Here is a 27,974-nt window from a genome sequence, read left to right as displayed (position 1 = left end):
CTGCGGTTTCTAATCTCCGACCAGGGCGCCCGACCGAAATCTGACGAAAGCTGGATGATCTCGGTGAATGCAGTCTGTAACCTGGGTTTTAAAGGCTCCTGAGTAGCCTGAATACGCAGTTCTTCGCTGGACCGAAGGAATAATTAAAAATGAAGACAATGGATAAAATATAGAACGACCACTTCTTCCCCTTCTATTTTTCCTACTTCCATAACTATGACTTCGCTAACGCTCTTCCTTGATTTAAAACACAACGCAGAAATTAAAAAAAAAAAAAAAAAAACTTAAAAATTTAAACTTGGCGGAAAAATAAAATGCGGAAATGACAATGTTTCGCTAGGAATGGGCTGCATTTTAAGCATGCGAAATATCTCTTTAAAACGCCTTGAGTTGTACACAATTACACATGAGGAAATTCATATGTTAGTTGAGTTTTAATTCATACAACTAAAAAATTGGTATTCTAAATGACTTCATTTCCGCGGGCGCAAAACTTCGGGAACTTGTGTAGAGTGTGGGTTTCTGAAATTTTTCGCGGTCACAAAATTTTGCAATTTGGAGTAGTATGCTATGTACTTGCAGTGTCGCAGGCGTTACCGAAAAAAAGTAACAAAATACGGAACTCGGTACTTGTCAATAAAGAAACGCGTTACCGACCTGCGTTACCTGTAAATAAAAAAGAACGTGGTACCGTTACCATTACCGATAAATTGTAACACGCGTTACATTTGCAGACCTTTTTAAACTATGAATAAACACGTTTTACTGTTTTGACGTTAGATTTATGCATAAGCGTCACATTTCAAGAAACATTATGTCCACGCAGAAACTATACCATAAGTACCTCATCTTTTCTAAAGTTTCACCTAAATACTCACAAAAAAAAAAAAACCGCAAAGAAAAACGCCCAAAACTTTACATGGCTTGGGGCATAGAAACATGAAAAAAAATTCAAGTGGAATTCTTTTCAGTCTTGGGAAAAAATACGTAACGTAAAACGTAACTACGTTACACGTAACTGAAAATAAGTAATGTTAGTACGTCGCCCGTTATTGTTTTGAAACGTCAGAAAAAAAGATCGGGCGTTACCGGTAACGCCATTATTCGTAACGCGTTACTGCCATCACTGTGTATTTGTTACGACATTATGATATGCTCGAGTGATAAACTTTCAAGGATACCGTTTGAAGTCGCCATATTTGCGAAAACGAGATCCTCGCGAAAATGAGGTCGTTTAAAGTACCCCAAAATTATCATTCCAGATACAAGTCCACTGGAGTAACATTCTGGCCATGTTGTTCGTGACGTGATTGGTATGTTCAAGGGTGCGACTCTCACCATGACGCAAAAACGATAACGATTAACAGCGACAGCACGGGTGGGGTGCCGGTATTGGCTGGGGTACCTTCATGTGCGCTTTTCTTTAGGGTGCTAATGTTTAACCATTTTGTTCCGAAGGCTTTTGTTTCGTTTTTGTTCCGGAGCTCGTGAAAGCGCGTCTCCCAGCGCGAGCTCTTGGCGTTGGCAGCGCTGCGGCGGTATTTTGTTGCAAGGAGAGAAAGTGTGCAGGCGAGGTGGTTAGGAAACATAATAGTCTGAACACTGAGTAGAGGGTAAATGAAAGAACATCTTATCCGTTATTTCATTTCTCCACGTCCCAGTCTTTAGATTATGATAGCGTTTTGTTACCGGCTATCTCTTTGTATTTTTTCCGAGAGCGCTCACTGCCGGCATTGGGTGCTACAAAGAATGACATCACCCTAAACAGAAGGGCATGGAGGTACCCTATAGTATTGGCGTTTGTTTCGGGTTGTCTCTTTCATCATACAAACTGCTTCGGGAGTGATGGGCCTTTTCAAGTCTTCGGGTACTTTGACATACGTGTTCAGGTTGGTTCACACCGCACCGTTTTCTTAAGTCTGGTTCGCACATTTTTAACGATGGCGTTCACAGCAACGATGACGACGGAAACAACCAGAACACCGAAGCAACCGTTTTACTCTCGATCGTTTCGCGAACTTGCACTCGCATCACTTTCCACTTTCTGTACGGCGTACGCTTGTCACGGTGACTTCGTCGTTGCTGTCTTTTCCGTTGCTCCGAACGAAACCGACACAAATCTGTGAACCAGCCGTTTCGTTTTGTTACGGACCCTACGTTTGAGAGCGTTTGACTGAGTTTCGTGGAGAAACGAAAGCGAGTCACCGGTACATCTGTCCTTCGTATGAAGCTTGGAACCCAATTCAATGACTCATCTTCTTGGGAGGCGACAAAAAAGGCAGAGATGTTTGGTTTCTCGCAGCCGCAACGCAGTCAAACGCACTCAAACGCTCTCAAACACAACCGTGCGTAGGGACCTTTAAGGCTGATTCACACAGCACAGCTTTCTTAGGTTTCCTAACGTTACGTATAAGTCATCGAAATATTCGTGTCTCGAATGTTCCGTGTCAGGCTATCTCCTTGAACTGGTAGCCACACATAATAAAGCTTTCTTAACGTAACTTAACGTAGGAAAACGCTTTTGTTGCTTAAGTTTATAGAGCGTTTGCACAGAAGCTCACGCTAAACTTACATTCCGATAATATAATAGAGAGTTGAAGTATTGCGTATAGGAGCAAACTCAAACCCCCTATGTTAGCGTTAACGCTGCGTCCTCCACACTGCGCATGCGCCATACGTACGGACTGCAGCGAGCTATGCGTGCGTACGCTTGCTATCGATATTTGCGAGCGTATGTAGCGGTCCCCTGCGTGCCATTCTCGTTGCTCTAGTCGCGCACGGAAGAGCGCAAGACTCCAGTTTGAGAAACGGCTGCAGTGAGGCAAACTAAAGCGCCTTCATGTTTCAAAAGTAACGCAAGGTGCGTCGATGCACGAGGCACGTGCAACGTGCAGCCCTTGGGAAGATCATGGCGGCACAGCGCAGCACTGAGCTAGATTTCAGACGCCATGAATTTCCCAGAAGTGGCGCGCGGCACGTGTCTCGAGCATTTCCACAACAATGAATGACGCCAGTTTTCCCAGGATAGAGGGGCTTTAAGGCAAAGCAGTAGAAGTGCTACGGGCGTTGTACGGGTTCGGCTTTACCATAGAACTAGAAGATGACATCAACCTTAATTGTGGAAGAAAGGGAAAGGAGAAGACGGAAGAAAGGGCGAGGCTCGTGGCGGGCGAGGACACGCGGAGTTCGGAGCTGGCGGCAGACGAAAGAGCCGGTGCCGAGCACAGCCAGCAAGCCCTCCACCAGAAGACCCGGACCACTAGACAACCTTGGCCCTCCTCTTCATCGGACTCTGAACTTAATTACAGATTAAACCTTTTTCCAATGGTAACGTTTCCCCGTGTGACTTCCCCGGAGCGAGTGGAACTCGGCCGGATCGGGCGGTATTGACAGGCGACCCACAACCTCCACAAAAAATCAACGCGACGAACCCCTTCGAGTGCCCACAAAGATGGGTGTCGATAGCCAAGAATGGTGGCGACGCCGCGTCGAACCTAAAAAGGTGTTGACCGTGCCTCCGGTACGCGAGCGTGCGACCTATTTCTTGCATACTTCCAAGCAAATGACGAGGCCAACATAAGATAGTAGGGATCCCACAACACACTGGAGCAAACATAGATCAACCTGCTGGTCGCACAGTCCTAAAAAAAAAAAAAAAAAAAAAAAAAAAAAGTCAAAACACGTTTACAACAGGCACTCGGAAAGACATTCACGTACTTCATTGCAAAGCGAGGAGATTCGCGGCGTTGTATTGGCTTGACCGAATACTCGCCATGGATTGTTTGAAGCAGTTTGCAGGAGCACATCTAGATGGCGCTGCAAGTCTTTACGTCTGCGTTTGCTTTCCGCTGCACCAAAAGTGCGCGTTCGACGGGCTCTGTAAAGGCCCGTTTGCGCTCTTGCGACCGAGTACGACCGAGAGAGACCAGACCGGTTTTTAAACCTCTTGCAATGTCTTAGGACCAGCTCCGCTGCAGCGCATCCGGTCCTTCGACGTCGCAAGAGGCTTAAGAACCGGTCTGGTCTCTCTCGGTCGTACTCGGTTGCATATATGTGAACGGCGGTTAACGTTTCGTCGACAGCTTGCGTGCGTTGTACGCAGTGCTGACGCAAAGGCCTTTACGCTATTCTAAAACTCTCTATTGGGGAAGTGTAGTAGACCGTTTCCGCAGCCCGCTAAGCACCCGGATAGCGCTGCGTAATCCGCCACAAGACCGTGAACTATGCAGAGAAGGCTGGCGGCGCGCATACGCAGCTGCGGCGTTTTCTTCCGGGATACCGTAGCGGAGGAGAAAAACGGTCAACTACAATTCCCTATTGTCTTCTCTGATGTTGTACGTGTCCGTCTTAAAAGGGGTCACGAAACGATATCGGGTTGGAATGCTTCTCACTTTACCGGGGCGTACTAGTCCTAGTCTTGCCCAAGTTATGCTCACACAGACTGCCACTGATTCAGGAGCTTCTTTGTCGCGGTGAAATTGCGAGTATAGAAGAGGACTGTTTCTTTCAGTCTTGCCTTCGCAAAGCTTGATGACGTAATTGTGGGCTCGAAACCATTCTCTAGACAGTCGAGGGCGGCTCATGGATTGGACACGAGAACTGCGTGAGCACTCGACTTCGGCTCGTAACAATCAATGCCTTGGCGGACACTCGGATAGTGGCTCGTGTCCAACCACTGCGGTGATGAGAATAGCCGAACTCTAACAATGCCTGGAGTTCAGCTCGCGTTTTCTACTCTGCCGCCCGCAGCCCATGGCTATGATTAACGTTAGCGGCATGGGATAGGCACCAGGCCACGTGACCGCTCGTTCTGGCTGCAAGTTGAGGGGATGAACGATGCTCACACTGCTCGAATTTCTTTGCCGACTGCCACTGCTATAGAAAGAAAAACTAAAGGCAAATTTATTCGGTTATTAACGTTAGGTAGTTATTCTAATTAGTATTTAGCGAAAGTAGACAAATCATTTCATGGCTCCTTTAAGTCAGATAAAGTGACTGGCGAAAGTTGCGATTTCCTCCTTAGGCGCTCGATGTCTGCAAGAGGCCTCGACTCCATTCTAAATAGGAAATGGAGTTTTGTTTTCGTTCTTTTAGTCGGGACTAATCTGAGACACAGATGCCAACACACGAGAACAAAGGGAATCCGGAAAAAGATAGTTGATGATTATCAAATTGATGCATCTTATTTGTATTTGCTTTTCAAAACTTTTAATGAGCTTGCTCTTAGAGGGGCGATGCAACGATTTTTGTACTTTCAGTAACCTATGAAATGAGCTTCAGTTTTATTCTCCACACAATGACAGGCACACAACAAAGCACGATAAGTTATCACAACAGAAATTCCGACATGCTCCTAAAATGAGGGAATTGCGAAGGGGGGTGCGAAAATTGCTTCCAATTAAAAATTCGACGGAGACACTTTAGACCGCTTACGTGTAGGAATGCGACAGCATTCGTACACGCAGCGCATTCCTACACGCAGCGCGCCACGTCTTCCTTTCGCACATGGCGCTGCGGCGGTGACATCACGCTCCGCCAATGCGAAGGCACGGCCAACCCATGCCGGCTTCACGATGGCTTCCGTGGCGAAGCATTGCGTTGTTGTGCTTTGTGTTTTATTTGTGAAGCGCGTCCGCTTTGACCTTGAGAGCACCCGACAGCTTCCGTGAGGAGGCATCTGCGCTGCTGTACTTTTCTGTTTCATTTCGGAATGGGAATTTAGGTGCCGTTTTTCTGCTACAGACGGTCACAGACGACGCTGGCGTATCTTCATGGGACCAGCTAATGCTTTCACATTAAAAATCGAGGAAACACAAGCAGTGTTCACACCCTTACTCGCAGCCAGAACAAGCGGCCACGTGACCTGGAGCCGATTTTATGACGCCAGTGTTTACCAAAGCCAGGCCACGCGCTGGAGGTGGGAAAGTAGAACGTGCTGAGTCACACACAGTCATTTTTCCTTTATTCTGGTCATCGTAGCGAATGGGCACGGGACCCAAATGCATGTCAAGGCATTGATTGCCACAAGCCCAAATGGAATTCTCACGCAGTATTCGTATCCCCTGCGTGAGCCGCGTTTAAATATCGTCACTGCGGGGATCACAAAGCTTGATGACGAAATCATGGGGATCGCATTGTTGACAACGCCGACAATGCGATCCCCACAACTTCATCACGTTTTGCGAAGGAGAGACTGAAAGAAAACGTCCGCTTTTATCCTCGAAATTACGCTTCGACGAAGAAGCTTCCTGATCAGTGGCGTTGCGCGCAATTATATACCTGGGCCCCACTAGTGCCAGCTTGTGTAAAGTGAGAAACATTTATGTCCAATACCGTTGCACGGCCCCTTCAAATACATTTTTTATTGAAGTGATTTTTACTTTGATTACGATAAACTTTTGCAACTATGTTTCCCGTTGCCGTGTCTGGCCATGGGACGAGCAAGTGCACCCCTCAGACCATTTATTGGCCATCGCGACGCAGGGTAGCGCGGTCAGACGTGACAAGGTTTGACGAACCATCGATTCGAGTGCCCTTGGGACGTCGGGCGCTGCCGGGGTCTCGCGGAGAAGGTGGCCCCGGAAGGTAGCGACCATTTGCATCCAAATGAAAGCCCGACCAGGGGATCCCGAGGGAGGCGTGTTCGGGCTTGCACGCCTTGCCCGTATTCATGCGGGCGTACAAATGTGGGACGCTCTTCTGGGCAAGGCGCGCGCGCTTTCCCTCAGCACCCTCCCGTCCGGTGTGAAAGGCGAACGGGGGTATCGAATTCCAATCAACACAATTAGAGGGGAAACCTTTGTGCCGGCTAAGACTCAGGCCTCCGAAAATGATTGGCGCCGGAAGCGTCGGCGCCAGTGTTTACGCAGCGGGCCTTCTTGTGTCGCAGCTCATTAGCGACGCAGATAAGGAAATGTTACGGTCTTTTCGATCAGGTGCTCCGCAAACGAGCCATTCAGACTCGAGTGAAAGGAGCCGCACCAGCTTGCCTCGTATTGGATGAGACGCGGACGCTCACCCTCCTCCTCCCCCCCTCCCCCCTCCCCCCCCCCCCCCCTCCCCGGGAGGCTGTACCAAGCAAGCTGTAAGCCCAAGCCAGACGAACTTTGTCGAAGCGGATATTTTGCCGGTACTCTATGTCTTCGGCTGCGTGGTTGTCGAATAGTTGTCAAAGGTACGTAGTTAGAGACACAGACTGACTTTTTTGCGTAGCCTTTCTAAATATTTTAGTTGAGCCGGCACTCAAAAAGGAAAACCACGTACGAATGAATGTACCGGTGTTGGGAAGTCGCTCCTCCGGCGTACGAATAACGACGGAATCAATCCGCACTTCCGCGACGCCGAAATGGAATGGGAATGGAATGGCGACAGCGCTAGGAAGTATGGAATTTGAATGGAATTAAATGCTTCTAGCCCGGAATAGTTTTGGAACAGAATGGGCTCGATGCTTACGCGAGCTCTGTGTCAATCTTTAGATAGGGCCTATACGGTTTGCTGCATTCTAAAAAAGTCTGTGCGTCTACTTTCCCGCACAACACTTGGAGAGCCAATCAGCGCAACTTACGGAGGCAGCTCAGCGAATGACGATGCCGAAACATCTGTTTAGACCAAAAAACGCAGACTGAGTTGTGACATTAAGCAACGCAAACGTGACGTTTTGGATTGCTTAATGTCACAACTCAGACTGCGTTGTTTGGTCTAAACATATGTTTCGGCATCATCATTCGCTGAGCTGCCTCCGTAAGTTGCGCTGATTGGCTCTCCGAGTGTTGTGCGGGAAAGTAGATGCACAGACTTTTTTTAGAGTGTGGACCTTAAAATGCAGTCTGCGCTGTGGCATTACGCAGTGCAAAACGTCATGCTTGCATTGCGTAATGCCGCACCGCAGACTTAAGTTTGAGGTCTGAATGGATGTTCCGCCTCATCGTCAGCTGAGCTGATTTCCTAGATCGCAGAGATTGGCTCTTCGAGTGTTTTACGGGTAAGTGGACGTGCAGGCATTTCTTGGAGTGTAGGACTTCAAAGGAATGGAGTTGGACGATGGTGCACATTCCGAAACACTGAAACGATTTGTCCGATTTTTCTCCTAAAATTGAAAGACTGTCATTAAAACTACACACTAAAAAACCTTACACCCTTGAGGGTTTAAAAACTCCGTTCCATATTTAAGGCCGATTCTGACGTGCAGCGAAGAGCTAAAGTAGCGCTGCTCACGTGTCGTCAGCTACTTATCATCTGCTATGAGCAACAATTTTGACGGTGCACGCGATACAAAGCTGGTGAACGCTCCCGTCGGCACGCGCTGAGCGCGAGGTCAGCGCTATGGTTGTAGCGCTCCGCTGCATATGTGAACAGCCCTTTATGCAGCCATGGTTGCATCCATTCAGAACCCTAATTTTGTCCTAATAAGCCCCTTTCAATAAGGAGTATTCACTGGACGCCATATTTGTGGGTGCTGTTTAGAGCGCATGCTCAAAACGAACTCACATTACTAGGTTGCTAAGACCGGCAATCTTGATGGTGTGGATTGCACGTTGCAAAAGAACTGCGGAAGCTTGCCATGAGCACGTGCTTAGCATTCGCGCTCACGGCTATGGCCGCCAGTGAATACTCCCTATAGAACGATTTCACTAAGCGTTTGGCGCATGCGTGATGCCGCCATAACTTTAGTTCACAGGAGGCAGACGGCCGTGCACGCGATGCATCGTGCCTTCTCGTGCTCTACATGCGCAGAGCTCCAGCGAGATTGTCGCACGTGCAAAAAGACTAAAGTTCCCTCGATGCATTGCGGCAGCGGTGGCGTAGTCAAACTGACTGGTGAGATCGGTCTATTAAAATAGTTTTTGAAGTGTGTAAAAGTGTGTAAAAAGGATCTGGAATGGGTGCTGCGGCGAAGTGAGGAGAACATTTTTTTCTGAATGGTGTTCACCGCACTGGCTCCCGCTTTTGGGGGAGCTTGTTTTAGCGACCATCGCGAATAATTATTGGTTGCACCAATGTTTTTTACTTGGAGATACATTCCTTGAATTTAGATATACTATTACGTATTAAGTGAAAAACAGACGAGAAAAACGCAACATGATTTGTAACTTTTTGTAATTGTGGAGGTGGTGATCTGAGAAAGAATTTCTTTGAATTGTCAAGTACAGTATCTGGCGGTGGAGCAGCCCACAGGGTCATGATTCTTTTCTCGTGCGTGATTCAGCGCGTTTCTTATAGATTTTCCCGTGCATGTGAGAACTGCACGTAGTGCTTGGTGCTTCTAAAGTTCTTACTCGTAAAACATATCGTTTAGAGGCTGCTAAGGTCGCCACAAGCCTATTTTTAGGGCATTCACCAGCATCCTAAGGGTGTTACAGCAGCGCCCTTAGGGTGTTAGCCCCGGGACAAGCTGATTGACACTCTTAATCGCCCACCATTTCTCCACCTCTTTCACACACCCTTGTGTTGGAATGGCTGACTGCACCCCGGGCATGCGACATAGCCAACGCACTTCCGGCACCGGTCCATGAAACATGACGTAGGCCGTATGCCCAATAAAGTTGTGCTCTAGTTCTTTCTGGTATACAGTACAACATCAGAAATTTTTGTTCACCCGAATAAGACACTCCACGCGCGTTACACATTCGTTTCGACACACAATGCTTGGAGGACGTGCATAATTGAAAAAGTGTATGATTTGAACCCGAACGGAGTATGCCAGTAGTGAAATACAAAAAAGGAGGCTACTTGGGGGCAACTTTTCTTGGCAATGAAGCCAAAGTTATGGGTACACCCGTGCGCTCGCGCACATTGAGCGACGATCACAGCTGTGCTCGCGCGGTCTTCACTTCTTCGGAAATGCCAGAAAAAGCTGTGGGTTTCCCCGATGGTGGTACCACGTAAAGACACATGTATGTCTGTGGGTCCGTAGACACTTTGCCCTGGATAAAATTCAAAGTATCGGCGCGGACTCAATAGGGAGTTTTCGTAGATGGTTTTCGCCGTCACTCAACGCTCTCCACAACCCGCTACGACACCCGTAGACCACGCGTTGGCCCGGTAATTGCGATAAGAAGTGCAAGCATAAAAAGACTTCTAAGTTTTTGAAGGTTGGTTTGGGTTAGCAGGCTCAGTGTAAACAGTTGATACAAGGACATGTTGATCATTGTTACCAGGGGCCATCATCGATTCACTTGCTCCGATTCTGCTTGCGATTTTCAGTATCGACGTTGACCATCTCAGCTACGCTTCACGCTTTTGCAGCCCGGGCGACGTCGCGACTGAAAATTGTGAGCGGAATCTCATCACGCGAATCAGGCTTTAGCATCCATTCTGCGGCGTCCACGCGAAACGAATCACCCCATGTCACATTATTCACGCGAAGTTTTGCGGTGTAACGAGCCTCGATAATTTCGCTGAGGCCGTTCAAGTAATCAGGCATTGGCAGGGAGGCGTAAAATCAACGATTCCAACGCGAAAAAGAACACGGGGACTTCCACCGACGCCGACAACATCGCATTTCAATGGTTTGTTTACGGGCTACGGCGAGCTTCTTGCCCACACTCCATCGTGCTTGCGCGGCGCCGGTGGCGTCCGCTAGGGGCGGTCAGGTTTGTTTCTACATATGAGTTGGTCTATAGATATAAGTTTAGAAACTCGCTCACTAACAAGTCTATAGAGTTACGCGGGGCAAAGCCCTCCCCCAACGAGAGCGTCTATCAAAGTCTCGAAGGGTGTGGCAAATCACAAGGGAAGGGCGAGGGAGGGCAGTTTACAAGGGAATACGGCCTCGCGTCGGATCCGGGATCATGTTTTTCTTTTCTAATTTTTCTTTGAGCATTATTATTTTTTTTTACATGTCAACACTGCGCAAACAACCGCTTGACCTTGCTTCATCTTTTTCTTATTTTCTTTTAGGCACCGACTCTAGAGTCCAGACTAGCATTGCCACTCCACCAGCCTCGCCTGTCTTTTATTTAAATTTATAATTCTATACAATTTTGAAGCTATATATAAATTTAAAATTGTATATAAAAATGTATATATAAAAAAAATTGTAAAATTAAAAAAAAAAAAGAAAATAAGAAAAAGATGAAGCAAGGTCAAGCGGTTGTTTGCGCAGTGTTGACATGTAAAAAAAAAAATGCTCAAAGACAAATTAAAAAAGAAAAACAGGATATTGAGACTATTTCTGGCTACGGTATAAGTTTCGCATAAGGAAACTTGGGATATTAGAGTGAAAAAGAAATACCAAGAAAAACAAGAAAAAAAAGGTCATTCCAAGCATAAAGTGAGGGAAAAGACAGGAACCTTTTCAGATCCCACTATATGTGCCAATAAGCAAACTGCAAAAAAAAAAAAAAAAAAAAAAAAAAAAAATTCTTTCACGAGCGGAGAATGCCTCGATGGAGACAGACGCCGCAGTGCGATTAAAAAAGGACGCACACAAAATCACACAACACGGACAAAGAAAACATACCAACGGCGCGCTCTCTTCCCACAAGCAAGCTGACATGCAGTTGCAATATACGATATGGCGGCACATGATTCCGTTTCAAACGAATCGCTCCGAATTGCCGTTCCTTGCTTTTTGGGAGCGCCCACGTCAGCGGCTCAGAAGGAATCCGCCGTTCCGAGGCGGCCAACGTGACAGTCGAGAGTGAGCTTTTAAAGTTGCGCAACGGCGAAAAAGCCTGGGCGGAACGAAGGGGATCAAAGCGAACGAGAATGCATTCGTCGGCGTCACCCGACCGCGAGACTCGCGCGCCTCGTCGCTTCAGCGCCGTCACATTCAATCTCTTCGGCGGCCGGAGCCCGTAAACGCCGAGGTACTAAACATGGCCGCCTGGATACCGCCGAGATAAATCGAGCCGACTGTCTACTCCTGCGCGGAACGAGAGAGGGAAGAGCGGCACAAACTCGAGCGGCTGCTGCCCCTTTCGCGAGTTTCCGAAAGACTGCCGATGAGATAGCGGATGCCGGGCCCAGGCGGGGCGCTCCAAGTTTCCAGGCCGGCGACCGCGTCCCCGCCCGCCATCCAGGGACCCATTCGGAGCGCTCCGGCGCGGGTGGCAAAAAGTGTTTTCACGCTGGCAGGCCACGCTTCGGCGACCCTTTGCTTCGGGCCGGAGGCTGGGAATCTGCCGCAGTATGCGTTCGCTGCCGCACGCAGCTCGCGCGGGAGTCGCGGAAGAGACTTGACCATTATTCCGGCCGGCTTCGTCCACAATCTGAGGGGATTTCTTCTCTTATGCTTCTCACGGAGGCGTGTCCCCGCGCGGTGACAGAGAGCTTCCTCCCCCCGAAACAGAAAGAACACACACACGAACACGCAAACACACGCACACACACGCACACACACACATACACACACATAACAAGCACCATTGAAAGGAAAAGAAAACGTGACATTTTTCTCTCGGCGGAGGATCGGATGCGCTACTGCGGAGGAGGTCCTCCGCCGTCGCAAGAGGCTTAAAAACCGCTCTTGTCTCTCTCCGTCCTATTCGGTTGCAAGTGTGTGAAAGGCGCTTTACAGGCCTCTAACGTTCGATGGGAATAAGTGACAATTAAATCCCGATAAAGCATCCCGCAGGAAGGTTCTTCGGAAGCTAATCGCGGAGTTTTGTTGTTAACTCGTCCATCTTCGTCTCCTTAGATACGACAACTGAGTCAAGAAACACAATTTTATAAAGATGACCAAAAACTAACCCCCCCCCCCCCCCCCCAAAAAAAAAAAAAAAAAAAAAAAGAAAGGGAAGATATATACGTTACCCAATCGCGGTCACCAAGGCTGAAACAGGTCATTCATGTGTCTCTGCCGAATTTTGCCTCCCTCGCGGATTTTGGAAAGCGCTCCGGATCTACCAGTGGAATTCACCATAAGCTAGCTAGGGACAGCATGACTTTCTATATTCCACGATAGAGTAGCACCGCTGCAAGGCCTTCGTCGATTGTAAAAAGAGTGTCAGCTTGGAACCGACGTCATGCGGCAGAGCCCCCATAACGAAGACAAGGTAGCTCAATTTCAGCAAAGTTTTGCTGTCGTTTTTCTTTTAAGGAGGTCATATGTTACTCAATGTTTAGCAAGCATAAGTTAGTTGAAGAAACTGTAAAAGCAAGTTAAAAAAAAAATTCTTTTAATTATTGACGTCCACTTTTCTTACATTTAGAGAAATGAACATTTTTGCATTCGCATCAAAACTACAGTAATATCTAAACTTTTTTTTAATGCGAAAGTATTATATGCCCCATTACGCGAAAATACGGCGTCGTCAGCGGCGTGACCAAGCGATTTTACCAAATATGGCCGACGGCGCAAAGAGTGAAAACACGTCAAAAATGCTCGGATTCACGACATCTACATTTCGTTCAGGGTGGGGAATCTAACTAGGACCTTCAGGGTGCGAAACGAGGAAGCTTCCACGACGCCACGGCGGCTCCACGGTTCTAGCTGACGAAAGGTGTGGCCTAGTCCGTGCGTCACTGGGCACGTCACAGCGCAGCCAATGGGGAAGAACAATTGACAAATTCCTCAACACGCTTTACGATGATCGCCGAATTGTACTCGCAACACCACGCACAGCCATCACCACATCGATAGGAACATGCATCGACCTCGCCTTCCACGACAAGGACGCTGTAAAAGACTTGAAATACTTCTCAACGTATTTCCCCGACCACAAGGCAATGGTCCTCTCAATCGACCTCATCCCACCACCGCCGACGCGCAAGCGTTACGACGCGAAGATCACACGCCAGATATATATCCCTCTGATGACGAAGACATTGTCGCAACAGAGGATGACGTAATCACGACAGAGCTACCTTTAGACATATAGAGAATCGCATAGCTTGAAATAAAATTCATCGCTCTGCAGCAAAATGGTCCGAATGTTTCCGGTCTGTGGCCAACGTATACGAAAACACACACACCGAATCAGCAGAAAGAACTTTAATGCATGTAGAAAACATCAATCAAAAACATTTCACCAAAGGGACTATAATGGTTTGGCATTCACGCACTTAAGCAGTCATAAGTGTGTTACCCGAATGTTTGTTCTTATATGTTCGTAAAATGCCATTAAAGATGATCCTTTTTATATATTTTGCGTCGTTTTATATAAAGTAATTCATTGCTAAATAATTTGTGAATGTGTCCCTAAAACGTGTTTATTTCCCGTTTTTCCTAAATTGTTTTGCACAGAAACATTTTACTGTAAATTTATAACATTCCGCGCGCATGTCGTACACCTTTCATAAAATAAGTAGAAAATATTTATTACTACATGCATGCTTCGGCGTGAAATTGACGGCTGTGAAAAGTACAAGAGCGAAACCTATTGGCAATCTCCACGCCTCGATATTCGAATTGTTATATCTGCGGAATAGAATGAGCTACGACGTTCGCATATAACTGAATGCTACTCCCAAGAACATGGCTTTAACATAAATGTTTTACATAAATATTTAAAAACAAAATACGACCCGCATTATCACTGCATGATCTGACGTGGAAACACCCTGTATCATTCCACATCGTCACGCACAAACGTCCACTTAAAAACGCTCACATCGCCATGATTTTGCAACGCGACTTGTCTAAGTGGCGAACTGTAGAAGAATGAAGAAAAAGCCATCGGCACCGTCCTCGTCGGTCTCGTCGAGCGAGGCGGACGCGATCGTCTAAGCGGGGGCTTTAGCACGTCATCGGCGACTAAGTTGGACGACGATACGATCGATGGATTCTCACAACGTAGCACAGAAACTACCGCGCACAAAAGCGAACACCGGCAGAGCTCTACGACGTAAACCCGGGTCACTTTGAGAGGTCGGCGTCCCTCGGCGAAAACGACGTTGAAAGGAACGCGCGTCATGTTGAAAAAGTATATAGTTCATCAAGCCCTGACGTCACTGACGTCGAAGAATGAGTGAAAGCGATTGGCTGGCGGAGTGACTTGAAACCAATGAATCCGTTTGAGGGTTTTTGAGGCGCATTTGAATCCAAGGTGGCCACTGTGCTTTTCTTTCTTCACCAGATCGTCGGTATTACGTTCTGGCTAAAGGTAATCTGTTCTAGCGAGCGTACTTTCCATACAGCGGCGCTGCCATCGAGAAGCCGTTGCCATCAAGACGTTCCATCGAAGCTTCAGAGACATTCACCAGGTGGTTTTTGGTTATCATTTAATTCAGTTCAAGATATGTTTTCTTGCGGTTTTTCAATGACATATTGAAGTTTCTGAGGTTCTACTGCTACGTCACGTTGAAGCAAAGAAATGAGCTCCAGCATTTGGTCTCCGTGAGCTGTCTGGGACCAGCCACCGCTGCTGAAAAAAAATGCTGCGTCGCATTCTCGTTGGCCCGCTCCATCACACTTTGAAGCTTCACATTGATGACTAATCGAAAGGGCGTAGCGTATGATTCCACCTCTGTGCAGACGTTGGCGACCTTTTTGTTTTTAATTTTTCCAACCTAAAATATATACATACTGTATGTATATATACAGTGTGTTCTTTTTAATTTTTTTTAGATTTGTTTAAAAAAAGCCCTGAAAGCTACACTTATGCGGTTTGTGCAGGTGAGTTATACGGCCAGGGGGACATAGTATAAAGAGATAGTCGCAACTATCAGTCGGCTAATGAAGTAAAATTTTTCAATTAACTTTTAATTAATGCAAGTAGACATATAGTTCCAATTAGAAACTTGCTGACTATCATCGAAAACCACTAAATCAACTCTTTTTAAAAGGATATACCGCCGGGGCAGCATTTTACGGCGTTCTGTAAAAACGCTCCATCGGGACGCGTTTCTAGATTTCGGTTTCTTATCGGAGCGCATCTACGCGCCCGCTGTCCTGCTCCCCAGTGGCTGAGACGCGCAACACACGTGCGCCCTACTTCCCTCCATTCTACGAGGGAGGCGAGGAGGTGACTTCGCGTCGCGATCACCGGGGAGCAGGACCGCAGGCGTAAAGATGCGCTCCGATAAGAAACCGAAATCAAGAAACGTGTCCAAATGGAGCGTTTTTAGAGGACGCCGTAAAATGCTGCCCCGGCGTTATATCCTTCTAAAAAAAGTTGATTTAGTGGTTTTTGATGATGCTCAGCAGGTTTATAATTGGGACTATAAGTCTATTTGCACTAATTAAAAAGTTAATTAACAATTTTTATTTAATTAGCCGACTGATAGTTCCGACTATCTCACTATACCATGTCCCCCTGGCCGTATAACTCACCTGCACAAACCGCATAAGTGGAGCTTTCACGACTTTTGTTAAACAAATCTGAAAGAATAAAAAAGAAACACCCTGTATGTGAAGCTTACATAATTCGACCAACCAGTTAAAAAAAAAAAAAAAAAAAAGTTCATTAGCTGACGAAGCATTGGCGACATCGATAAGTCTCCAAAGCCTCGCGCCCAAAGTTCTAAAGCAAAACGCTCAATGAAAACAGGCAGGCTTCTTAGGTAAACAAATTCCTTTCTTATATATCGTAGGATGAGTATGGAGACGGCTCGCGGTACAAACGTATTAGCTTGTGAGCGGGCAGATTACTTGAGGAAGATTTCGCTGCGGGTGGTTCCTTCTCCGTACGTAGTTTACTGTGATGAATCTTTTCTGATTTTGGCTTGAAAGGAAGCAAGTCTCACATGCGAATGCTTTGTACGCGCGAACCACGTACTATGTCTTCTTTCTTGTGTTTTTTTTTTTCCGCCTTGACCAGTAATAATAACCAACCGACTAGGCCAACGATTCATTTTGATGCTTTTAGGAAACTTTAAAAAAATTAATTTTTTACTTTCTTTCAAACATTTGTTTGTAGTGTTCTTTAGATGTCGCCGACTTTGTCGAAACTTGAAAGAAAAGGCCTTTCGTTTTTTTATTTAAACAGAATTACAGCACCTTAGAACCTATCGAAACAGAATTCAAAACTTCTGTTGATCGTATGGCACAGGGAAGGACGAATTGACGCTTCTGACGTCATAAGGCCATAACGGCGCGCTTCTCTCTCCTTTCGCTACACTCACTCAGGCGCCATTATGTGAATCCAGGTCAGTGCTCCCCGCATATGATACCTCCGGTAAGTGTTACGGCCTTAGAGTGAAATTTCAATGGTCTTTCAAACATGTCTAGACGGCTGAAGCGTATGTCACACTTTGCTCGATTAGTTGATCGAGAGTAGATCTCTTGATTTTAGTTAATTTTCGAACAGTTCAAGAAACAAAATAATCTAGATTCGTACGTGAGACGGGAATTTTCTCCTGCGCGACTTGGAGTGCTATCCCCCTTTGGTGGCCTTCAGGCCCGCGGGGATGCCAAGACGTTGTACGAAAAGGAGAAAGGTAGAAGGATTCCTCCGCCCCGCGCGCAAGAAATTTAATATCGGTAGCGTCCACCTGCATAATCATCAAATTTTCGACTTGTGCGTTCAGCCGCCGCCGGCACTGCAACGAAATATATATATATATATATATAGAGAGAGAGAGAGAGAGAGAGAGAAAACCCCAAGGCTGCGGAGCGATGGGAGTTTGCCGGCAATGGACAAATGAAATCAAAGTCGCTTTCGCTGCATCAATTCAATAAAGGATTTTTTTTTTCACCCCTCTTTTTTTTAGAAGCAGTGTCGGCAAGGGAGAGCCAGTCGCCAAGTCCGTAGCACACAGACGCCCCGGAAAGGCCAGCGGGAGAGCCAGTACGGTGTGGCGCGAACGTCGACGGCCTCCGATCTGCTCTGGCCAAGGCTGACGCAGCGATCCACTCATCCCACCAGCAACGCGTCTTGCTAAAGAAAGCGAGCGAAGCCTAACAAGCGCTGGCCCTGAGTGGACTCGGGCGTAGTACCGCCTCGCAGCTCGGGAAGCCTGAGCGGGAAAAGCGGGCCCAAGTGCGCGCCCAACGACCGGCTTTCCCTCAGCGCTCCAAATTGGATGGAAGGCCAGCGAAATGATTGCTAATCCCAGCGGAGAGCGTCTCGCCGTCCCCGCTACCTGGGGATCGCGGCTAATCCTGCCCACTTGTGTAGCAACGGACAAATCCCATTTGCGAAAGGCTTCGCGGTGTATGCACTCTGCGCGCGCGGACTCTTCCGCGGAGGCTTTCCCAGTTTAAGGAAACGAAGGCTTCTTTTGGGAGCGCAGCAGCTGTCGCGGCCGTACTCGAGCTTCACGGGTGACTGGTCATTAGACAGCGGCGCCACAACGACGACCAAAAGCTCCGGCGTCAGCGACTGCCACCGCGCGACCAATCAACCCGCACCAAGTTTTCTCGGCGGCTCGGCCGGGTGCCTTCTCAGTTGCGTTCACTTTCTTTGCTTTGTTTTGTCACGAAAAAGGAAAACTCGACGAGCGCAACTTGGTGCTACTCGGTTGTTAGAGAGAGAGAGTGAGGGAAACACAAACAAACAGCCAGAACCACGGGCGAGCGAGCAGGCACACTCGCAAACTGCAAACACACTTCCGCCATCAGAAGAAGTGCGCTTTTCCCGGAGTCCCCGTGATTACAGTGGCGACATTTTTTCCCCTGCGGCCTTTTTGTTTTCTGAGGCGACATGGCACGACAGACAAGTTCGGAGAAACTTGAAGACGCTCACGCGTAAACTAAAAGAAACAAAAAAAAAAAAACAGGGACTCAGTCAAGATTATACTAAACACGTAATAAAAATCGAGAACCAAGAGCTGCAAAGCGAAGACGAAGTCAGGCAGGCGTTTCGATCGGCTGTCAATATTTCTCGTTAGTTGATCCGTCCCCTCGGCATTCCTGGCGCTTTTCAGGCTCCGCGGCCAGCCCCGGTTTCAACGGAGGTTGTCGGGAAGTTTACGTGGCAAGGATGTTGCGACAAGAACCCCTCGCAACGCTCCTGGGCGGTTCGGGACCGCGTCGAGTACTGGCCACGCCGTAGCGACAGTGCACTTTAATGGGCGCCCGCCTAACAAGAGGGCGGAAAAGGCTGCGTTCGAAAAGCTCTAGAGTTGACTTCAGAGTTGTACTGTACGGAGGAAATGGGTACTTTACGAGCGCGTACTGGCCGGGACCCGCGAGTAGTAGTTAGTTAAATATGCTGTTTGGAAATTACCCACACGTCAGGGAGCAAGCTGAGTATAGTTACACGCGCTGCGCTTGCTCGCGTCATCATCATCATCGTCACCTTTTATTTATGTGCCCGCAAACAACAATCACAACATTAAAGCAGTCACTGCTGCATCTTCAACAATAACTGTACTGAAGCAAAAAAAAAATATACAACTAAATCAATTGGCGGCTTGCACGTGTGTTCCTCAAATCCTTATTTTTAAGGCTAGCTCGTGCAGCGCGTGTACCTACGTTCCCAGCAGTCTCCTTGATGCTTAAGTAGTTGGGAAAAACGTGTACTGGTAATGCCAGAATTGTAAACAAATTTTATGTAATGGCGGTCATTTTGAACATGTATAAAATATGCGACGTTTAGTTCTTTTTTTTTTTTTCCGCTAATTTAAGTGAATAAACTCACGAAGATAGATATACTAAAACCCAAGTGTTTGGAGAAGAAAAGGGACACACACACGAGACGTCCCGAAACAGAGCAACTAAATTTTATTTTTACCATTCGTTTGAAATTTTTCGGGTTACGTTGTGTTTGCACAACCCGAGTGAAAAAGCGGACGGCGAAGGCCATATGGATGCTGCGCAGACTCGGTGAAAGTACGTGCATATAGGCTTTTATAAACGTAATGCCTAAACTAAGCTTAGTTGCTGCCTTTTGGGACATGTCGTGTGTTCCCAATCTCTTCCCCGTCCGTCTTGAGGTTTTGCAGGTCTCTTGAAACCACCTCGTCTGCAGCGTCTTATTACTCTTTCTTCCATACTAGTAAACTTGTCACTTCGTCACTACAATGGCCCTTGCGAGCGTCTTCATCAGGGTGTAAGATAGACAGATGGGGAAACGGCCTATAGAAGCCTACCGCAGCGCCGTGACCGGATTGTGTACTCGTCTGCTTGCGGGTACCGCCGATTTGGGGGTCTGATTTGTCCCCGAAAGGGGACCTTTAAGGGTAAATAAATGAAATGAAATGAAATGGCGCTGCGGCGTGAAGAAAAAAATCGAAATCGGATTTGCGTGGAACGTTTTAGGAAAGTGCGCAAAAGAAACCGAGAGCACGACAGTCCTCCATTGAAAATCCACGAGAAACCATCTCCGTCAGTTTAGCCGGTCGCCACCGATCGCCCACCCTGAGTGAGAGTTCGCGGTGCTCCAGATAGATGGCGCCACAGAAAAAGAGAAAACCGAGGGGGACACAATCCGGCCGCTCGTTTGGCTCTCGTTTCCCCACCTGTCTATCTTACACCCTGGTCTTCACTGATGTGGTATTGACATTACTAAACAAGACAAAGAAACATTAACTTAATTCTCAAGTAAATTTCACTCGCCGTTTTTTTTTCCAAGTAACATACACAAATGTTCGACGTGACGGCGCACAGCGAAATATTTCCATAAAGAGTATTGATATGCCAATTAACATATCGTGAGCTGCGCTTGCCTAAATATTTGATGATGTGCATTACGAGTAACATATCACAAAAATAAATGGTCGTTTTGTTGCACAAATTCACAGGTGGAGCATACACCACACGCACTTGCTCAAAGATTTTGGCAGCTATAAATAAAAACATGCACGTTTGCATATCGTGGCTCTTTTCTGACAATCCATCGTTTTTTGAAATCATAGTTCCCGACCATTTGGTCTGAAAATACAGGGCGCCCCCGAAAATAATTTTTGGCGCTTTTATCGTCGCAATAATGAACTCTGCATCACCGAAGGCTAGTCTCGATCCGCCCAGACGAAACGCCAAAGGTCCGGCGTGTATGCCAAAGTTTGACAGCTTGCCGTTATCTGATTCAACAGTTAAAATCGATTTTCGAACATATTTACTGGGAAAATGACGGCCGACGAAGCCAATGAGTACGTAGAGATGAATAGCCTGAGCTATTAAGCACAAGCCCCATTTTCGAATTGGAAATTTAAGTCAAAGGAAAAAGAAAACGTATGACTTTGGAAAAAAAAAAAAGTAGTGGTGAGTTTTGAAACTCTGAATTACTAGCGCTATTCTTCGGCAGGGGCTGAAAGTTCGGAGATGTAAAGTTCATGCTAGCGGTGAAAAAGAACTACATTTTAAAGTTGTTTTTAGGAGGGCACGCTCTATGGCCGATTTTCTACGGACTGCCAAGCGGCCATGCATGACAGGTTTTGGGCGTACATAGCCTTCTGTATAGGGGGAAAGCCTGGGAGTTCAGGGCTAGAACGATATAAAGACCAAATCATGCTTACAAACAAACCGGAGCGCCCCTAGCGGACGCCACCGGCGCCGCGCATGCGCGATAGAGTGTGGGCAAGAAGCTCGCCGTCGCCCATAAACAAACCATTGAAATGCGATGTTGTCGGCGTCGGTGGAAGTCTCCGTGGTCTTTTTCGTCTTGGAATTGTTGATTCTACGTCTTCCTGGCAATAACTGACTGAATGAGCGTCCTCAGCGAAATTACCGAGGCTCAATACACCGCAAAACTTCGCATGAATAATAGGGAGTTGTAGTAGGTCGTTTTTCTCCTCCGCTACGGTATCCCCAAAGAAAACGCCGCAGCTGCGCATGCGCGCCGCCAGCCTCGTCTGCATAGTTCAAGGTCTTGTGGCGGATTACGAAGCGCTATCCGGGTGCTTAGCAGGCTGCGGGAACGGTCTACTACAATTCCCCAATGTGACATGAAGTGCTTCCTTCCGTGCACGCCAGAGAATGGACGCTAAAGCATGATTCGCATGATGAGATTTCGCTCGCAATTTCCAGTTTCAACGTCACTCGGGCTGAAAAAGCATGAACCCGGCTGAGATGGTCGACGTCGATACTGAAAATCGGAAGCAGAATTGAACTAAGTGAATTAGGAATAGCAAGTCGATGATGGCCACTAAAAACAATGATCAACATGTCGTTGTATACCTACTGTTTACACCGAGCCTGCTGACCCCAACCAACCTTCAAAAACTTAGAAGTCTTTTTAGGCCTGCATTTACTTCTTATTGCAATTACCGGGCCATCGTTTGGTCTACGGGCCGGTGTCATGTGAAAGAGCAGACGACAAGCAGAAACGTTTGAAAAAGCAGACAACAGTTCGAACGATCAGGTGGCCGTTTGAACTTGAAGACACACTGAACGTAGTCCGCAGGTGGTCCGTACAACTTGACGGTTTTCCCGGGTTCATGTTGGAACAAAACAAATAAATCTGATGACGATAAGTATTCGTGAATTCAACCAAAAATGCTTCCCGCCCAAGCAATTGTGGTCCGATGGCTTGTGGTTTTCCCTTTTCACGGCACATGTCCATGTTCTCGGACGAACCGAGCGCATTAAAACTGACCTTCCAACCTTTCTTGGTTGTTTTTGTTTGGTACAGGTCCTGTAGCGGTGTTTTGACGAGAAGGCAGGTTTTTGTCTGGTTTCTTTCAAAGCAACGCAGGAATGCACGTCTCGCATGGTGACTTCCGCCCACAGCCCCAGACTGGAAGTGCGCTCGACGCGCCACCACCGCGCCGTGACATAACAGAGTTGAGTTCGTGTATACGGCCAGCAAGTGTTCGAAAATGCGTCTTTGGCGCATCGGAAAACAAAGACAGGCACGCCGATCAAAGGGCAACAGAGGGAATGCGTAGATAATGCACGATGACCAGGCAGCACAGCTCACGCCACCATTGGTTGAAATCGGGGATCAGTAAACGCACGTGGACGCGTTTGGGGGCAAACAAACGCACGAGGTGCGCAATGAGCAGACGAACTTGCTGGCCGTAAAAGCGAAAGGAGAACGACAGACCACACATTCAGCGCTTAGAAAAGCGCGGCGGTCAACTTCGGAGGCCTCGCAACATTGGCCTCCGAGATCTTTTTAGCGCACTGGCTGCGCTCCTCAAGTCATGGCATTCGCAGGTAGAGACTGTTAAGGCCCTGTAATACTCCGACGTCGAGCGTATAGCAAACGCGAGATAGCGCAGCGCATACAGGTACGGATTGGTCGCAGCTAGATATCGAGATCCTGCTTGCCCGACAATCAAAGGCCCACGTTCTCCACTACGCTTCGTTCGTACGGGCTCAACGTCGGAGTATCACAGAGCGGTGGGACGCTTGGTGGCGTTCGCAACCAAACCAAACCAAACAAAAAAATAGCAGCGATTATCGTCATCACCATTGTCGTCGGTCTACGGAACCTAGGCGCAGTGCCAACGGTGCTCCTCCACTTTCGTCGCAACACACACACACACCTTTGGCAATAAAGAAGTTGATCGAAATTTGAAGGTTCACCATTTCAAAGCGCAAAAGGCGTAAAACAAATCGCCACAATGTTGCTTGCAAACAAACTGTGCGTCTAGTCCTTTAAAAAAAAAAAAAAGATAAAAAAAACAACAACAGGAAATCGAGTTAATTAAAAACAGGACGGCGAGTCAAAATATAGCTCCGCACTAAACCTTGCATTCTGAGGTATCTTAACAACGGAAAGACCAGAGCAGAGAATAAAAATTACGAATCAATAGAGGTCGATTTACCTCGCTCTATTCTGATGATAAGAACCATAAAACTGCGAGCTTCATGCCGCGGGCTCACACTTGACGGCGTGCTTTAGTCGATTATGTTTCCGCCTCTAGTTTGGTTATAAGTTCCGCATTTCACGAAGAGCTTCTTAGGTTGCGACAGCTTAGCTAAGAAGCTCGTAAGTTAAGAACATCGTAAGAAGAGGAGAAATAGGCATTCACGAACGTGTTCTTCAGTGAGTGGAGGAAAGCGACGTTTTCGTACGGAAAAACTAGAACTTCCGGTGTACCGCAAGCTCCCGATCCCCGGGAGAGGGCTGTTATTTTGCTATGGCGACGGCGTCTTCGGCAACACGAACAACCAATTGGAGAGCTCGGCAAGGTTTAGGGCAGTTCGGGAGCACGAGGATTTTCAATAACAAATGCAGGTAGCCTTTTAAGTTTCGACCAACCCTTGTCAGGAGCTCGTGTTCGTCCAGTGAAATGTCCATGCTAACACGATTTGAACGGGCCCGAATGCCGAAGCCGGGATAACCACCTTCGTCGGCCGCTACGAACTCGAACGGTATGAAGTCAACACGACCGTCATCATTGGTAAAAGAAGGTGGTGGTCGTTTGCAAATCGGCGTAGATAGAAACAAATCACCGCGGAGTTCTTCGTGGCCTCGGAGATGTAGGAGCGAGCCGACGTTAAAGAAGATGCGTTTGAACTATAGGAGAGTGTCAGCAAGAGCCACGTAAATATCTGCTCACACTCGGAGCGGACGCGCGCGTTTGGTCGAAGTGCTGGATTCGCGCTGTTGGACTGCGTCTTGGTAAGCGCTTCGGGACCGATCTTTTACGATTGCAGCTCGATGCTGACGTGACACAGGCAACGAAAGGTTGAACCGGCGTCGCGAAGCTCCCACGAACTGATCTAGCTAGACAGTGTTGACGTACCGTCATGTCGGAATAAATACGGCATACTAATAGCAAAGTGTACATACCATGTTGCAAAAGTATTCCATACAGCGTTTATTTGAGCTCTATATCACACAAAACAAGGAGATATAATCAATGAGAGTCCCTCTTCGACGATAGCGTTCGTCAACGCTGCCTCGGAAAACAAGGGGATAAGAAGGGGAAGAGACTGACCTTTTAATCTAAAATTGAGTTTAGCGGTCAAACAATTAATACGGGACGGGTACTCAAGGGTCGCGCGTGCATATTCCATTCGGCAAGCCAGCTGGTCGTGGGCAGACGGTCTTGGCCAGAGACCGTCGGAGCAACGCTGCGTCGGAGCAGGTCGGTGTGCCCTGCTATAGGCCTTTAGTCTACCGAGCTCGCCGAGCTAAATTCCCTTGATAAAATTGACGCTTTCAAGTATCGCCAACCATTTTTGTGGAAACCCGCAAGATACGTGCCACGAGCGGGTGCTCTGTCGCCAGTCGCTTTCAAGGGCCGCTCATTTCAGTGCTGCGCCGCCATTTCTTTCAAAGGAGTCAGGACTGCTCGAGACACGGGCCTCGTGCAATGGCGCATTTGACGCTACTTGCAAGAAAAATGCAAACGCATGAAGGGGCTTTACGCCGAGCTAGTCCTTGTTTGTCGCTTGGTCGGTATGATCGTTGCCTTTGTAGCTATTCCCGGGTGTTCGTGGACCCATATCCGTTCTGGTCGGTTTCAAGGACATCTTTACTTTTTCTTGCTCCTTGAAGTCGGGACGCGCGAGAAGAGCACGTAGAAAAATAAATGACCGTTGGTCGTCGCGACCAAGTAACTGAGCGACGCTGTCGGCTATGTTGATTTGATCGTAAAAAGTGCGTAAGACAGCTCCGGAGCTGTCGTAGGATTCCATCGTAACCTGCGCAAAAGTTACGATAATTTCGTTTTGTGAATACAAATTTGTTATTATATTTTTTCGTACGCACATTTATGGCTTCAGATCGTTTAGTGAATCTGTCCTCTGGCTCGGCTCGTTTTTTTCTGCAGGGCAGCCGAGCGTTTGAACTTTGGACAGGCCAGAGCAGAGCGCGCGAAAAATCTCGGAGGCCATGCTCACAACATGGCCTCTGAAATTCTTGGAGCGCAAAGCTCTTCTCCGGTCCTTCCAAACGCTCGTATCAATGCATATAGACGCTTTCAGGCCGCTGTGCAAGAGCGCCGCCATAACTGACCGTCCGTTTTTGTTTCCTCGGATTCCGTTCGCTTCATTGCCACATTAGGACTGGTTATTGCCACTTTAAGTGCGACAGCGTCCTTCTACCCTGCATATACCTTTCTAGAGGCTCGTTAGCGGATCGAATCCAGCTAGCGTATCGAATAGTCCCATGTAAACGCTTCGATTCGCTTGTCAAACGCATCAAATCGAGTCCGATCCGATCTGTTTGAAAGGGTTGGCTTGAGATTCTTAAGCCGATTTGACTCATTTGAGACCTCCATGTAAACTCTAGGGAATCGAATCGACTGTCAGAAGGACGGGGAAAGGGGGAGAAGGAGGGAGGGGGAAAGGCTAAGTAAGATGACCTTCAAACTTTCTCCCCCACCTTGTGCCACCGTCCAGACCGCGGCATCGCCGATGGACTCCACTAATCCCCCCCCCCCCCCCCCCCCCCAAGCCCGACAGGTCACGTGGGGTGCGCTGTAATCATTCGACGTGAGGTGTCACTACCGCTCGATTCGAGTCCATGTAAACTTAATAGTTCAAGACGATTCAATTCGCTAATTCGATTAGATGCGCTACAGTCGTATCCATGTAAATGCAACCACTGTAGTTGACGTGGTGAACACTAGGGTGCCTCAATGACCTTCTGTTTAGAGTGATGCCACCCTTTGTAGTACCCGATGCCGACAGCACGCGCTCACGGGGAAAATACAAAGAAATCGACGAAAACAAAATGTCGCCATAGCACAGTCAGCGCCACAGACGCGTGCAGGGACACGCTCTTTCACGCGCTTCTGAACAAACAATAAATGTAAAAGTGGGAACAAAATGGCCAGATGTCTCCACCCTAAGCAAAGCGCACATGAAGGCACCCTAGTGAACACTAATCGTTTTTCAAAAGAAAGAAAAAAGGTTTCTGCGACTGTTATTGTGTGGTGAAAGCAACTAATGCGTGTTTCATGGGTTATAAATGTCAAGGAACAATTAGAAGTGGCATTTGCTGAAAGTACAGAACTATTTTCGTAGCCCCTTTAAACTCTCGATAGGATTTTGACCACATCTAGATGCATGCGGGCCATGTGTGTGGTAATTGATATATTTGACTCGAGTTCAAAAGGTTATGGGGTCTCGTTCGCCCTCATCTGGTCAACGACCGGGCGCCGGCGCCTGGGGAGTTGTCGGTCGCCTCCGTGGCGAAGACGGCACCTTTGATGTCTGAGTGCCTCGGTTGGGACCCAGCTGGAAGACATCGGTGACGGCGACGGTAAACATCTCGGACCCCCTCCCGGAGAGCGTCGGCGCCCGAGGGCCTGCACGTGCCGCGGCAGAGCCGGACCGCGAGTTCCAGCGGGATACCGCCCAGGATGGGAGACAGAGGCTCCCGCCTGCTTGGTGTGCGGTGACCGCGGGAACAACGAGGGAAGTTTGGGAAGGCGGGAGACCTAGGATTGGAGGGGACTCTTGCGCTGTAAACGGGCCACGACAGACGTTCGTGGTGGTGGCGACCACAACGTCGACTCGGGTGACGGCCTGGTGACATGGTACGGACTTTGACACCGGATACAACCCTCGACGGCGACGTCTCCAGGGATGCGGTATCATACTTCACAAACAGTATCCCAAGTGCAGGTGCTGCCCTTCCTTACTGTGTATAGGAACAAATGGTCCCAGAACTAAAGGTCCCAAAACTAATGCTACCGGAACTGTTTTGAAACTAAGATCTACCATGCATTATACTTCATCCGATATAAAATCAGTGATTTTCTGGTGGAATGAAGGATCTCGTCTATATTTTGAGGCCGGTTACTTCGAAGGAAATGGTCGGGTATTGAACTAATTTCATTCAGATTCGTCAAAATATTTTTGAACGAAAAATTTGTGAAACAAAAATGAAGTTATACTGTTGAAGTGGGTCCATATCGCATGGGCGAATGACGTTTTAGCGAATAACGGGGGTGCGTGTTAACCCCCCCCCCCCCCCCCTTCTCGCGCAGCGCTTACGCCGCTTTGCGGCGACAGTCTGCGGCGGCTCATTTAAAATATGTTAACGCACTTGGCCCACCCGTAAACACCGCTTCGCGGCGGCCGACTATTCGCTAAAGTGTCCTTCGGTGAAACGTGGGCTTTCGCTAAAACGTCTTTTGATCAAATGAGTGCCTCCCCTGTTGAAGCCATGAAACTCGAATTACTTCTATCTCGTCATGACGCGTGGTGCAGGCACACATAACCAGCGGAGCTCGATGCCTTTATAGGTGCATTGGGTTTCCATAGCGCGAAACATTTTGGAGTATCCCCGAAAAATATAAAA

General features: G+C 47.8%; 1 protein-coding gene across 3 annotated transcripts in view; it reads right to left on the bottom strand.

Annotated features, from left to right (window-relative positions):
- LOC8053393 (complexin) overlaps positions 1-27,974 on the bottom strand; it is a 1,077,036-nt gene that overhangs the window by 385,627 nt on the left and 663,435 nt on the right. The window lies entirely within an intron of this gene.

Source organism: Ixodes scapularis, unplaced genomic scaffold, assembly GCF_016920785.2.
Source record: "Ixodes scapularis isolate PalLabHiFi unplaced genomic scaffold, ASM1692078v2 PGA_scaffold9__187_contigs__length_104089568, whole genome shotgun sequence".
In the NCBI taxonomy this organism is placed as follows: domain Eukaryota; kingdom Metazoa; phylum Arthropoda; class Arachnida; order Ixodida; family Ixodidae; genus Ixodes; species Ixodes scapularis.
The sequence above is the reverse complement of the archived record's forward strand: the minus strand, read 5'-3'. Positions and strand labels throughout refer to the sequence as shown.